This window comes from Medicago truncatula, unplaced genomic scaffold (assembly GCF_003473485.1).
Source record: "Medicago truncatula cultivar Jemalong A17 unplaced genomic scaffold, MtrunA17r5.0-ANR MtrunA17Chr0c02, whole genome shotgun sequence".
Classification (NCBI taxonomy): domain Eukaryota; kingdom Viridiplantae; phylum Streptophyta; class Magnoliopsida; order Fabales; family Fabaceae; genus Medicago; species Medicago truncatula.
The window spans coordinates 462,516-478,827 of NW_024340361.1; the positions used below are offsets into that span (position 1 = coordinate 462,516).

The following is a 16,312-nucleotide window of genomic DNA, read 5'->3' on the forward strand; positions in this document are numbered from 1 at the left end:
AACGAGAAACTAAAATCAGTTTCCATGCAGTGTCACATTCAAACTTTGACATTAAACGCAAAGTTTAAAAGCTAAAGCTTCCACTCTTTGTTTTGGTCTTCATCGGTTCACCTATTCAATCTATCCTATGCATTTCAAAACAAAAAAAAACATCGTTCAGAATTTTTAAACTCAACGCAATAAACGGACACAAGTTCATCACTATCTCATGATAGTAACAACTTGGCCTGTGGCCTGGGACGAAATGGCTGATGTGTGCATAAACTTCGCTTCTAACTTCCAATTTTGAGCATTGCTCTTTAAGCTTCTGAAATTGCTCTCACGCATTTGAGACTGAAATTACAGTCAATACCCGAAATTAAATAGAGAGACAAATTCTACTAATAGACAAGAAGGTAGTATCATTAAGTTTTTTACGCGAGAAATTGAACGTCCACTACAAGAATTCCCCAATATATTAACCAATTCAAAATTGCATTACTGAGGGATTTAGACTCTCAGTAATTACTGGCGGAATAAACCTTCAATAACATCCAAAAAATCCTCAATAACGTTACTGACGGAAAAATCCCTCAATGTAATATCAATAAAGAACCTACGAATTATTACTGGCGGAAATGTTCCGCCAATAACGTAATCGTACAAGGCAATAACGTAATCCGTCAGTAATAGTATAACGGATTAAATAATCCGCCGGTAATGCGAATAATCCGTCAGTAACGTTGTTACTTGAGAATCCGTCAGTAAACCATATAATCCGCCAGTAATTAAAGCAAACAATCCGTCAGTAATGTGCCATATCCGTCAGTAATGGTCGGTTGCCATTAATAATAAAATCCGTCAGTATTGAAATCAAATCCGCCAGTAATGTAATGCAATTTGATTTTTTCCAGTGATACTCCTTCTCAGTAGCTCTCATTCACAACAAACATCATCTCTCTAAAACAATTCTTTACCATCTTACTAAATTTCTTCAACATTTTTCCACACAAATTTTTTTCTCATCAAGGTAAAGACTTATATTTTTTCTCACAGATAATTCGGAAGCAGACATACGATAAGGTGCCATCGACACCGGCTTCGTTTCAGGAACAAGATCAATAGAGAACTCAACTTCCCTCTTTGGAGGCACATCAGGAATTTCATCTGGGAAAACTTCAGGAAAATCGCATACCACTTGTAGCTTATCAATCACTGCTTGATTCTCAATAGATAAAGAAGCCATTAAAGAAAACATCAAAATACCATCACGTTCCATTTGCTTCAGCTGCTTAGTAGATAAGAACTCTGCACCACTATCCTCTTCGGCGGAAGAGAAATACACTGACTTGCTAAAACAATTAATATGAACATGGTTGTACTCCAACCAATTCATACCCAGAATCACATCCATACCGCTCAAAGGTAGACAAACTAAATCCATTTCAAAATCACGACCAAACATAGACAACGGACAATGCAAACATACGAGAGAAGTAGTCACCGAACCCTTAGCTGGAGTTTCGACAACCATCTCTCCATTCATATCAGACAATTCAAGACCTAAAGCAGATACACAATCGAAAGCAATAAAGCAATGAGTAGCACCAGTATCAATAATAGCAACTAAAGGAGTATTATTAATATAGCAAGTACCTCTGATCAAGCGATCCTCATCCTCAGTCTGAGTACCAGTCAAAGCAATAACCCTACCAGTAGTCGGCGCCCTCTTAGGCTGAGTACACTGTGAACTAATATGTCCCTCATCATTGTAGTTAAAACACACAATGTCCTTACGCTTGCAATCAGCTACAATATGACCCTTCTTGCCACACTGGACACACTTCTTGATCTCTTCAGGACAGACATTGCTTTTGTGGCCTCTCCCACCACAATTGAAACACACAATCTCGGTAGCATCCTTCTTCTTAGGCCGCCTATCATCGACCATCCTCTGTTTCCCTTTATCAGTTGGGGCACTGTACGGCTTAGGACGACTCTGATGTCCCTTGCCCTTCCTCTCGTTCACAATCTTATAGTGAGCCTTAGTATCTTCTTCATAGATCCTGCAGCTATTGACCAAATCTGGAAAAACTCTAAGCTGTTGGTATCCAATCGCCCTCTTAATGTCGGGCCTCAAACCGTTGTCGAACTTAATGCATTTCGAAAACTCAGCAGTCTCTGTAGCATAATGCGGATAAAACTTCGCCAACTCAACAAACTTGGCAGCATACTCAGTCACGGACATATTTCCTTGCTTCAACTCAAGGAACTCGATCTCTTTCTTCCCGCGAACATCTTCCGGAAAGTATCTCCTCAGGAACTCTCTCCTGAACACAGCCCAAGTAACAACAGCTCCTTCTTGCTCAAGGGTAGGTAAAAGACTAACCCACCAGTCATCAGCTTCCTCAGCTAGCTGATGAGTACCAAATCGCACTTCTGGACCTCAGTGCACTGCATCACTCGGAAAATTCTCATTTCCCATCATGGTTCAGACAACAAGTACATCAGGCACTAACCGCTCCTATCATCAAACATCTCAGGAACTTATCTAATGGCCCCAAATCATGTGTTAGACAATGGCACACCTACTTTGTCAACAGATACAAATTTCCTACAGAAAGTTGGACTGAAGGAAAAGAAACAACAAATAGTGGAGTGTGTAACACCCCGTTTTCCCAATATAAAAATTTCCTAAAACATTTATCAGAGTAAGCATCATAAAAAACGGGATATCACATATACATAATCCAAAACAGTTAAATAATAATTTAACAAAATAACTTAAACATCGCAGCGGAAATTATATCATGATCCATAAAACGTTTTGGCACCCAGGCCCCATCAATATAATCTCAAAAGAGTTAGTTCAATATCACAAATAGCATATTATTCACGTAATAGAACGAAGCATGTATAACATATAGCCCCATCCCGTTACATATCAGAGCGAGCAAGACGACACAGTGAAGGCAAGGCCACTCACGACGGAAACTGCACTAAGCACGATCACCTGCAAGTTACCCATACGAAGGGCAACATTTTCAAGCAGAAGGGGTGAGATTTCATAACAAAATAATATTAATCAATGTAATTCGAATCATAATTAACATCATATCAATCTTAAACAACTTTGCATATTTAATAAACAATTATCACGTAATCACATATTCAATCGTCATCAACAACATAGCATCTTAGACACGACAATGCGAAAATGCTCTTAGACTCCTTATATGCATGTGGTACCAATCGTCATCATAAGTATTAATATACTTTAAACGTGCGGAGGACAAAGCTCCTAATAAATCGTGCGGAGGACAAAGCTCGTAATAATCGTCGTGAAGACTAAGCTCAATGAATGCTAATGCATGGACTCTTATCAACAATTCACCGTAATCATCATATCAATATGCATCCAATAATTTGGAGATAAACGTCATCTTATTCATCATATATAGACCTTATGCACTTAGTTAAATAAGAGCAGCAGCATAGTCAAGTCACACAACAACAGGATGATATCATTATATCAATTGCAATTCAATAGCATCATAATATTTCATTCATATCTTACATAATGTATAATACATTAATTCATGCTCAATTAATATCAACATATCTTAAACGGCTTTACATATTGCATTAAACGTCATCATTAGGTCTCATTACCATAAAGGGACTCACTCTTGATCAAAACGTGTGACACAGATCGCACAAACACTCAATGCACTCCAATCTGGAAGTGCTCGCGAGGCGAGAGTATCTACTCGCCATGGCGAGTTCAAGCCAACTCCCCAACTAATGTTGTTCTGGGTTCAATCTTGTCCTACATTCATTCCTAATCATTACTAGGTATGTTCAGGCACTCAAAGGCACTCAAGGTCCATCTAAAAAGTCGAAATTGCAAAATCTTACATGCTCTCTGTCTTAGCTCGCTATGGCGAGTAAGGTTGCTCGCTGTGGCGAGCTGTACCAAAAGGACTCGCGAGGCGAAGGGAAGGACTCGCGTGGCGAGCGATGAAGTTCATCACTCGCGAGGCGAGATTCATAGCTCGCCATGACAAGCGATGAATTTAGGCTCGGACTTGATGCACTTTCTACACGAAAATTGTCATCTAACCAGGTTCTAAGCCTAATTTCAATCTCAGAATTCATCCTAAACATATTCTAAGGTTGTAGGATGGTTTCTACATCAATCTAACATCATTATACCGTTTGATCATCAATTTCTAGGTTTTTGACCTAATCCAAAACTTTTCTAAATCAATCCTAACTTTGTCAATTAATCATCATAATTACAACAACTAACATTATTGAATTATTAGTCTCACCCTTACTTTAATGTGTAGAAATCGCAGCCCCCAAGGTCTCTCTTGCTCTTCTCTTGGTTTTCTCCCTTTTTCTCCAAAAACGTACGTACAACAATGTTTTTCTAAAACTAGGTCTATCTCTTTTATATCTCCTCTTAATTACTTATCTTATCTCACTTTCTCCCCCAAAACTATCTAAAATATCAAAACAGCCCTCAACTAAATATTTTTATTTTCTTATCAAATCTTATTTTATTTAACAATAAAATAAGTCTCATAATTTTATCAAATCATCAAAACACGTCAAATCTTTCAAATCAACTTAACTCCTCTAAATTTAACAAAACTCACATATATATTATAAAAATATAATATAATGGCATAAACTCGATTAAATAATTAATTAAACGAAAGTGGGCGTTACAGAGTGTGCATGAAAAGTGTTGGCGAAAATGGTGATAACTAGGATTTCTATGGTGTGATTCAGAATATAATATAAATTTCATACACTTACCTCGATTATGAGAAAACCGTAGTGTTATCAGGAGATATCAGACATTTGATCCATTTGCTATGGCCCATAATATCAGACAGGTGTACTATATCCCTTATCCATTCACAAAAGTAGACAAACGAGGTTGGTGTGTCGCAATAAAAACAAAGCCAAGGGGTCGAATTGAAAGTGCTGAAACAAATCAAATAGATGAACCGTATCAGGAGGATGAGATGTCTAATGTAGATGGTGTGATAGAAGTTGAGCCTTTTAGTCGCCTTTTTAATGGAGAAGAATTAGAAGAAGTTGTACCTGGGGAAGAAGAAGAAGAAGAAAAAGAAGAAGATGAAGACGATTTTCAACAAGTAGAAGAAGAGGTAGAAGGGACCGTGACAAATAAAGATGATGAAGCGGATGAAGACGATGATGATTGGGATGTATAATGCATTTTATTTTATTTTATTTTATTTTTTTATAAATTTAAATTGAAATATATTTGTAATAATTAGTGACAATATTAATATAACATTTCCTTAAGTATTTATTTGGTATCGCTTTGGTCCCTTAACTAAAAAAAAGATTGTTTGAGTACTTTATCTTTATCTCCGTTGCCTGTCCATTCTGTTAAATAATATCAAAAAAACTTTGGGTTTGTACTATTCCTCTTCTTCCTTCTCCTTTCATCCTCTTCTTCATGATCTTCATCATCAACAACACACCAACCCAGAAAAAAAAATCCTTTTCAATCTTTACCAATTTAGAACCCAAAATCATTCAATCTCTAATCTCATATATCAACTTTAATTCCCAGAAAAAGATGCTAAATTAAATTGTTGAAAGGAAATTAAATAATTTGATGTGTGTGAAGGAATGAACAACGAATCATGAAGAATTGGAGGAGCATGGTGATTAGCGCAATAATCAAACTCCACCATTTCTTCAACAAAAAGATCCTGAAACCATTTCCATTTTTCTCTCTCACCAAAACCTTGAATCTAGAAAAACGACGGTGGATAGTAGATCTCTCTCACCATTTCTGTTTTTTTTTTTTTTTTTTTTTTTTCTGGATTTAATTGATGAATATGATGAAGGTTTTGATGAAGATGAAGAAGATGATAAAAAAAAGTTTAAATGCTCTTTTTGTCCCATAAGTATTTAATTGGTATCACTTTGGTCCTTTAATGTTTCCAGAGCCAATGCCAAAACGACACGTGTACCACAGCTAACGCTTTCTATCAGTTCGCCGCCGCTGCTCCGCCGATTGTCTCTCTATCAGTTCGCCACCGTCACTGATTCTCTCTCTCAGTTCTCAATCACCTAAAACCATGGTAAGCGTTCGATTCACTAATTTCTCATTTTTCGAATTGATTGTTTTCGGGTTTAGAATTGGGAATTTTTTTAGGGTTTTAGAATTTTTTAGGGTTTTCGAATTGGGGAATGGTTTTGGAATTGGGGAATGGGGATATTGGGGAATTAGGGTTTAGAATTGGTAAGTCATGACTTTGTTTGGTTTGTTTCATTGATATTAAGCTGCAACAGTAAAATAACTTTTAATAGCTTGAAATTGTTTTTGATTTGTTTCCTTGAAATTGCTTGATATTAAGCTGCAATAGTAAAATTGCTTGTAATAGCTTAATTCGTAAATTGCTTGTAATAGCTTAGTTCCTGTTTTAACCAAAACTGCTTCTTAATCCACAGTTGATGTGTTCGGGTAGGGTGGGATGATTTATATGGTCTTTTTTATTGCTGGAGAACATGTTTCTCTGTTTTTTTTGTTCAAAGTGCTACTAGTTAAAGATTAACAAACAAAAAAAAAAGGAAGAAAAGGAAAAAAAAGAAAAGTTGAATTTCGTTGGATGGCTTTATTTACTTCATTCTCAATATAATTAATGATTTTATTTTTTCTGTAATGTTTCTTTAATAGTAGCCTGAACTCAAGTTTCTATATAGTGATACATATGTCCAAAGTCAAAACATAGTTTTGTTAAAGGAGGAATTTTCTTTGTTGAACCAATTTTTATTTCAAGCGTTTGATTTTTGCTCTCTGACTGTTTTGTACTATGTAAATGTGAAGATGTTTGGTATATGTGACATTCCTATTTTGAGATATGTGTATATGTGAATATTGTAATTCCATATGGTTGGTAAATGTAAACATTTTATAACAGCTGAAAATGCATTGATGATCATAAGTATTACATGCAATTCATGGCTCCGGTTTACATTTATTTGATTTGTTGCTGGTTGAACACAAACTGTTTGATAAATGTTCTTGCAAGTGATTATTTGATAAATCTACTTTAGTGTTATTTTATATGAATTGGGTAAGGGAATGACTTCAAGATGGCATCCTTACCTTGTGCATTTGTCGCAAAGTTACAATGTGTTAGTCATGTTTGGTAAATTTGATAAACTTTTTGTTCAGGTTGATTTTCATGATTTTTCCTCAGGAAAGTTGTTTCGGTTTACATCTATGAATTATGCTTTCTTATATGCACTGGAGATTTTTAGTAATGGTATTTTTGAGTCATTTCTCATATTCCATGGATTGATTTATCATTGGGAATTCTGTATGATCTTGTGGATGCTTTTACTTACTTTTTTTTTTTTTGTTTCATTTTATCTTTTCTTGTTTATACCCACGCTTAAACAGAACTTGATACAAAAATATGTATATTAGATAACTGGTTGTGGCGAAGAACATTTGGTAAAATCTATTTATGTATTGGATTTGGTGCAATCTCTGAGTTTTGTTTGAAAAGTTTAGAGCTATCGATGTCTGTTTGATGTTTTCATTATTTCAATATTGTTGGCATGAAGGGTGAATTTACTGTATCTGTCTCAAATTTTAGTAATAGATTCCGTGATTCCAGAATCACTTATAAATTTCATATTCTAGAGGGTTGGCTTATATGTATGTATTGGTTATCCTCAAAACTCGCCACCTTTTCTTACATGAATATGTGCATTGTAAATTACTACATTGGTGATGTTGGAAATGGACTTAACACACCATTGATTACTTAATTTTTGGAAAATTGATTGGATGCGGTTGGAGGAGCTACAAACCCCAAATAAGTAGTTCATGAAGTTTAGAATGCAGGCCACAAGGATTGAACTGGTAAGCTTTGTCCATAAACAAATTGTTTAAGAGAGAATAAATTAAAGGACAGAACTTGATTGTTACTTTTTTGTTGTTTGATAATACTTTTTGTAGAAAAAAAGTACTGAAAAAGACTTAGAAGTTGAAAGAGAAGAAGTACAAGTTGCTGTTCCACCAATAGAAGATGTTAAATTGACTGAGAATGAACAAAATAAACAAGCAATGTCTTTTGCTTTTGTCACTGCTGCGACGGAAGGGGCTGCTGTTGCTGCGGATCAAACTGCTTCGAGGTTGTTCGTCTCACGAGTATGCCTCATTACCCCACAAAGACCAAGGAAGAATTGTCATTTATCAAGATTCATACAGCGTTTCACGGATATTTGGTATGACTGTCTTGTTTTTTATTTATATGGTCCAATGCTATTCAAACTATCACCTACATGAATCAAATCATGCCCTTTTTCATGCAGCAATGTCATTTCATATTGAAGGTGTATTTGGTGTTGGACACACGTTGTTAAATTCAATTATATCATATTTTTGAACTATTACATGTGACATGTCAGTGTCGGTGTAGTGTGTAGGGTCCATGTCTATGTCAGTTATTTTATTCATAGCATTTTTTAGGCTAAATAATGGTGACATTGCTGCTGTCAAAAAACTTCTTAATGAGGTCTGTTTCTTTCAAATGATGCACCTCTATGGTTCTGTTTTTTGAGGGAAGTAGTATTCATGGATTTCTATGAATGCACGGTGTGGATGCTAATTACTGAGATAAGCAGGGACTGTCTTTATTGCATTTGGTATCTCTCTCATTCTTCGGCATCTTTGTGCTCGGGTTGATATAATTTTCTTGATCATATAGTGGATATACACTAATTATAATACTCTCTGTAGGCGGCAGTTTTTAATCAAACCGATTTAGTTTTCATTCTCATGGATTCGGGGGAAAATCTGGAGTATAAAAATGGACAAGATAATAAATACTTTTCCTTTCTTAAATTCAGCAAATGGTCATTTCAGCCCGGATCCTCTGCAATGATCTTAAAGACATATCTGAATAATAATTGACAGCAAATATTGTTGAATGAATGCAAACACAAAATGATGAGGTAGTTTTGACAAAGCATTACTGAGGGAATAACCCCTCAGTAATTACAGACGGCAGACGGGACCGTCTGTAATTACTGAGGGGTTATTCCCTCAGTAATGCTTTGTCAAAACTACCTCTTCATTACTAATGAGGGAAAATTCCGTCAGTAACATTACTGACACCAGTATTACTGAGGGACACTAATCCGCCACTAATGTGTGTTATTGAGGGATATATTGTATAAATGAGGGTTTATTTTCCCCAATAAAAACCAAAATTCTTGTAGTGGTCTTAGAAAAGATAATGAGGGGCACCGAAGAAAGTCCCACATCGATAAATAATTTATGTTTCTCATTGTTCAATTGATCTAGAAAAAGTGAATAATTTTTTCTCTATCTTCATCAATGAATTCAGCCACCAAAATGACATCCTACTGAAGAATCCAACATTGGCGAATAGTGTCACATGTCTATATGAAATATTTTTAATTGACTCGCCATTTAGCGGTGTTGTAAAGGCATTCATCAATTTCTCTGTCGGTGTCCCTATACTTATATTCCTTGTACGTGCATAATAGCAATATTGGCACCTGAAGTTTCAAAAAATTATAATAGAAAAAAGCCTTAATCATGATCTTGGAAGTTGTTTAAACTTAAGACTTAATGTTAAACCAACTAACAACCATGTTAAATATTAGATGCATAGCTGATAATCCAAAAGAGATACGTTGCTAAAAAATGTAAACAGAAAATGTTATAATCTCACATGTCATAATTTAAGTCATTACAAAGTTCACCAAGTGAAAATAATGCAGAGGAAAAAAAGTGGAATTCCGAAGCAAATATCATCAAATCAAACTAACGAGAAAATAACAGATAAAACCAATAATAGTAGCACGAGGTTGACAACACTACGAAGCTATAGAGCAAAGATCACTTAAACTATATACACAAGGGTGAAAAACAGAATGTTTTAAGTCATATTTGTTTTGAGAGAAGAGTGTGGGTATTTGTATTGGCTAAATTGTTGCTAAAACAAATATCATTGATGTATAAGTTAGAAACAATGTTTCAACATGTGTTTAGGCATCTTTGTAAGATGTTGGATACGATGATCTAACATCCTGACATGGTTCAGTGTGCCTGATTTCATGCATACTTGTAAGCGTGCCCTTTATTGTTTAAGGAAACAATAATTCCTTAACTTATTGACCAAACAACGCGCATATCTATACAGAATCAGCGGTGGAATATTTCTAAAGTAGATTTTATATTTTAGGAAATATTTGTTATTGGTTGGAACGATCCTAAAGATGTTCCGACATTTTAGGACTTTTCATATTTGTTTCTGATTTCTGTTTCGCAGATTAGCTGAACCGATCTGCTTTGTGCTGAAGTCCAAATAAGTATTTAACCCAAGCTGTCATACTAAAAAGTTTAGATTTATTGGTTTTTGAGTCTTTATGTGCTTTATTCTTGTATCGTTTGTGATGCAGGTCTAGAACCTTTTTTGAGACTTTCTTGTATTGTCTGTGATACTTGTTTAGGACTGTTTGTGTTAGTTTGATACTCTTGTGTACTACACCGAAGTTGTGAAACAAGGTGTTAGTTATTTGTGTTTGAAGGTAACTTCTACTTTGAGTCAATTTAGGTTTGATAGGTCACATGGGCTGTGACTGACCATTAAGATAGTGAGATGAGATCTCAGATCTAAGAGTTTCTAGGTTGAAGTCTATACGGGTAGGTCCTAGGTCTTTAGTGTTAACGAGGAATTTGCTGAGAGCTATAGAATAAGGACTACACTAGTGGATTTTCTTCCTGACTTGGTAGCCCCCAGAGTAGGTGTGTTTGTCACGAAACTGGGTCAACAAACTCACTGTGTTTTTTACTTTCTTGTCATTTATTTTATTGATTTTATTTTTGTTTATCGCGTGATTTTGAAACATTGAACTGAACATTGCAAACGTTAAAACATCGTACAGAACATACTAAAACAAGTGCGCTAGAATTTTACAATGTCTTTTACACTACCGGACTATTTTGAATGCAAAAAGCCAAACAATCAATAAAGAAGAACTATTTACACTAATCATCAATCAATAATAGTTTCTTAAAAAAAAAAAATTAAAAAATAATCAAGCAATAATAGTACTGTAATTATATGGTATATCTAACTATTAATAAATAATATTTATACAATCAAATCTAAATATCATGTCCTCATAATTGAAGAACCTAATGACATTAAGAATGTCATAAAAAAGCTTATCCATCAGAACGACACTGACCAAAGAAAAACCAAGCATAAGTCGAACAGCAGATCTATTCTTCTTTCTTCCATTTTTTGTAATTAGTTTTAACATTCTTAATGCACTTTTTTTTTTTGCTTTGGATGACCTAATCCGCCTCATGCATGTTCTCCAAGTTTCTCATGGAATAGTTGTAAAATCTCCATAAACAGACCATAGGCATTGTTGTAAAAATCCCGACTTAAATCCGGACGCCTAGGATTTTGTAACTTTACTCTCCTTTAATGATTCAAATCCATAGCAGAATCCCAAAACATATAAAATGCTAAACAAATCGCATCAAAATCGTGAAATCCATGCAAAATCGCAAGATTTTGAAGGAGTATATACATTTTTTGATACAGGTCAATTTTCACCTGGATCGTCAATTGACTTGGTTTGTACTCGTGACCGGTTCTATAAATACATAAAAGAAGTTTTTTAATTCTTTCACACCACACTACCTCTTTACCGTGCATCCAGTTTGAAATGAACTCTACCTAACTAGATTGTCTATTCCTTTCAATCCATCATCATATTTGTCATGCATTTACGATTTGTCTTTTAAGTATTTTGTCTATGTTGTTTAACATTATCAGGATTACTGAAGAATATTTGGCATCTAGGCTTTGTCTAGGTTGTCTAGGCTTTGTGCACTTTAAATTTGAGTCAGGATTATATGCAATTTATAACATATATTTAGTATTATTTTTGTTTTGATAGAATCCATCTATTTTGATTGCAATTTTACGATTTTTGATTTTGCTGTCCGGCCCATATCAATTATATAAATGTAGTTTGAGTAAATTTGTTCGATTTTGATTGCGATTCCCTTTTGAACTTAAATAAAATCCCAATTTTAACAACCTTACCCATAGGTATTGAATATGACACATGTGAGCTTCAAGAGAAATGTGATTCATAGGGTTTTGTTATATTGAATAAGTACATGGAATATAAGAAGTTTGCTTAGCTATCATTTTAAAATTAATGCATACAACTTGCGTGCAGATGGAGCAGAACCCGAGGGTCCTGATCCAAGAGAGGTTTAGTTATAGGAGATTCTAATACGCAGAAAAACAGTTTTGGACATTAACTATAATTTTTTGTCGCAGCCATTTAGCTATGTCCACTTCAAAAATCAGTTATTTTGTGTATTGAGCGGCGCTAGTAATTTGATGAGCAATGAATATCATGAAGCAATACAACAGAAAATTAGAGAGCCGGACATTCACGCAAAGTCGAGCAAAGACAGGGACGGATATTGCAGCAACTTTAAATAACATGGATGTTAGTAGTGAATACATTCTCTAGTTCAAACATGAAATTGAAGAAAAGTGTGCCGAGTTAAATGGTATATTTTCCATTCGTACTTTCCATTTTTATATATTTGACAATGAAATTCGTTAAAGTAGAAACGACATTTTTTATGATTTCACTTGGAAAATTGAATACTCAACTGTCTATTCAATAAAGAAAGGGTTAGTGTCTCCTTGTTGCCGGTTACCAATAGAGAGCGTCCTCGTGAGTTTAGATCAGTTGGTAAGGACAATGCATAATATATATATAAGGTACGGGGCTCAAAGCTCGACCACCACAGAAAGAAAAAAAAAAGTTACCAATAGAGATTGATATAACTGTGACATATTTGTCATTATACATTAGGTTCCACAATTGCTCTACCTCCGTAAAGATGATAGGTGTTTCTCAATTTACATAGATTTTTCTCTTTTATGAAGATGTAAACTGGCTAAATTTTAAAGTAGCTTTGGAAGAAATATATAAAACATTACAATCACCCACATAAATCTCACAAATTCATAGAAAAAATTGACAATATTTCTCAAATTAAAATATTAAGCAAAAATGAATAATAATAGTAAATGTGAAAGAGGACACGCACACATAAAAAAACACATTATTTTTACCTTCATTAAAACGAACATTAGAACAGTTCATCTTTCTTTCTTGATGTTCTCATATTTGATTAAAGAAATCGCAGTCGTCAGAGAAAATACTTGATATCCTTTGTATCGATTTATGTTGCATAGCTTGTTGATCTAATAGAGAGAAAACAAAAGAAAATTTAATCGAAAAAAAAAGATGTAACTAATCAATGATAAAATCAGAGAAATGACTTATACTTCGCTATATATGCACCAAAGAAACTTAACAAACCAAAAGAGTCACATTACAAATAACAATAGAATAAAACAAAACATTGTTGGGTTTTGTAGACATGTGTTGGCTACATTATGCTAAAACAATAGTTCCAGCAAGATGTCAGACAAGATGTCTTAACATGTTGGTATGACATCACAGCGTGCCTTGTTCCGCTTACTTGGATATTTATTTTAAACGTGAAGATTTCCTGAATATTCTCTAAAGATTTCATTCACATAAAGAGTTGACCAAGAAGCATGTTTCTAGAAGAAGAGATAGGCGGTTTATACTTACCTTTGTCCTTAAAAAGGTTCTTGCAACATTTAAGGAAACATCGGATCTACTTCAGAATATTTTGTGCTGAAATCTCGTGATTCAACGATGATTAGCCGATTTTATGCATCAAGTCCATTATGCAATCAAGCAATATAAAGGAAGACTCAAGACCTAATTGATCATTGAACCCATCATTTACAAAATAGTCACTTAGGGTTTTAGTCGGTTCTTTGTTATTTGTGAGCCACTCTTGTATCACGTTGATGCATTGAGCTGGACTTTGTAGTTGAGTTGTAATTCTTCGAAATCACTCAAAGCTTGTAAGCACGAGTTGATTTTTAGGATTAGGAGAGTGTCTATATTTTTGTTATTACTAAAAGGACGATGACTGAATCTGTGATTAAGAAGAAGTGGGCGAAGGTTCCCATATCTAGAACTACGAGAGTCATAGTAGAAATTGCACTGATAGTGATTAAGTGATAAGCTAGTAGACCAAGGGTTTTTATGTTTGCTTTGAATTGATACTACTTGGTGAATTTCCTTCCTGACTTGGTAACTCCCACACATAGGTGAAGTTGCACCGAACTAGGTCAACAAACAACTTGTGTTTTTTTTTTAATTTCTTGTCCATATCTATTGTTAGATTAATTGTGTTATCACGAAGTATTGACATTATTCTTGACATCACACTTGTCGTAACATCGTGTATAACATCTTTACTGCGTGCCAGAATTTCAGGAATAATACAATATCATGAGAGAAGTACTTATTAAAATGGATTGCATTAATGAGAGAAGTATATGGTACAATATCAAAGAGAGAAGTACTGATTAAATTGGATTGCATCAATGATATAGATGGGATTATGATAGTCGATGATAGTTAAGATCTTCTGTTGGATCTGAAATATTTTTATAGAATGATATTGCAACTTTGAAAAAATGTTTTCATATATAAATTTCAAATACAAACACTAATTGTACTTTTGATAATGCTCTTTCATAAATTCCTTGTGATGTATTAGTTTCAAGGTAGAATAAGTAAAAATGGAAAAGACTTAAGCCTATTCACAAAAACTAGCCAACAGTTTTCGAAACCATCACCAAAAGATTCAAATTCGATTTCGTCATCATCACTATCAACGGTCCTTGAAGTCACTTGATTCTGATAGCTTCTTAGTTGAATAAGATATACATTGAAGTAATAACTCAGCATGTCTTTTCTTGCCCTCTTTTGAAAGTAACTTGATGGATTGTTGCAAAAAGAATTATTTTGGGAGGGGATTTTTAGACTCATTATAACCTTAAATCTCTTTTCTTAATCACCTGTCCATTGATGTGAAACTTCCTCACCCATTTTATCAAATCCTCAATGGTAAAATGCAAAACCCAATTCAAACTTCAGCTTCATCCTGAATCTTACACAGTCAACTGAACCTTGAACATTTGCAGCTACACTTTCCTCGTCTTCCTCTACCAATAAGATCTGTTTCTGTAGTAGGTCTTGAATCATCTTTAACAGGCCAAATTTGTGTGCCTAACAATTTAGAGTCACTCCCATAAACAACACCAGTCCATTGTGGGACTTCCACTTGGAAAAGAGGACCAACAGAAACAAACTTCAGCTTCCAATATGCAAGATAATAGCTCTCTAAATTATCTCTGCAATGTTTTACAAATTACATTATTAAAGATGTTATATTTAGGACTCTACCCTCTTTTTTGTACAAAAAAAGAAAGATATATTTATGCAAGGCAAACTTTTAGAAGTTGTCCAAAAAAAAAAGGGGGGGCTCTCCCTTCCCCTTATTTTTAAGAGTTGTTTTTCTAAATTTATGTTGGTAGGGGGAGAGAAAAACAGCTCTCTAAATAATTTTTTTGAGGTAAAATTCTCTAAATTATATGATATTTTTTTGGTGTTAACCCTCCGGGACGAAAGTGATTTTTGATAAATTGGAGTTTCGTCGGGAGATAAGTAAAACTTTCGATGAAGGAATATAAGTTGTCATAGTTGAAACTCATGCATCTATAATCTTGTATTTACTTTCTTTGCTTTGTATACAAATGACAATTACTTCCACCAACCTCTTTCTGCACTAAAGTCTTTTTCCATTGTTGTGGCTATATGGCTACTTGTGTGCCGATACATCACAAAAATTTTACAAGTAAAAATTATATATAGTAAAAGTATAGGTAGGAGATGATAATAAATTCTATTTACACAATTAAAAAATGTCTTAAGCCTATTGATGAAGAATAAGACTCCATGACATTCATCATCATGAGAGTTCATCATTATTTTCAAATGTCTCGGATGCATCATTACCACTATATTTATGAAATGACCTAACTACACACACAACATATACAAATGTTACTTCAATTCATTTTGATGGACAACCTCTAATGATTCTATGTCATCTTTGCATGGTTCCTCTTGCACCACATGGCAAGAAATAACTTCATTTTTACTTTGAAGAAAAATAGTTAGACAAATGCTAATTGATCAAATGCTTTTATTTATTTAATGTTTTCTTATATATATTTAATTAATAGAAAAAACTTCACTAAGCAAGATTAATTATATGTCATATATATGAAAATTA

General features: G+C 34.2%; 1 long non-coding RNA gene across 1 annotated transcript; it reads left to right on the forward strand.

Annotated features, from left to right (window-relative positions):
• The first annotated feature begins 5,944 nt into the window (after positions 1-5,944).
• On the forward strand, positions 5,945-8,577 carry LOC120577838 (uncharacterized). The gene is made up of 2 exons (XR_005643807.1): positions 5,945-7,906; positions 8,003-8,577. It is a non-coding gene; the product is annotated as an uncharacterized lncRNA (long non-coding RNA).
• The last annotated feature ends 7,735 nt before the right edge of the window (positions 8,578-16,312 follow it).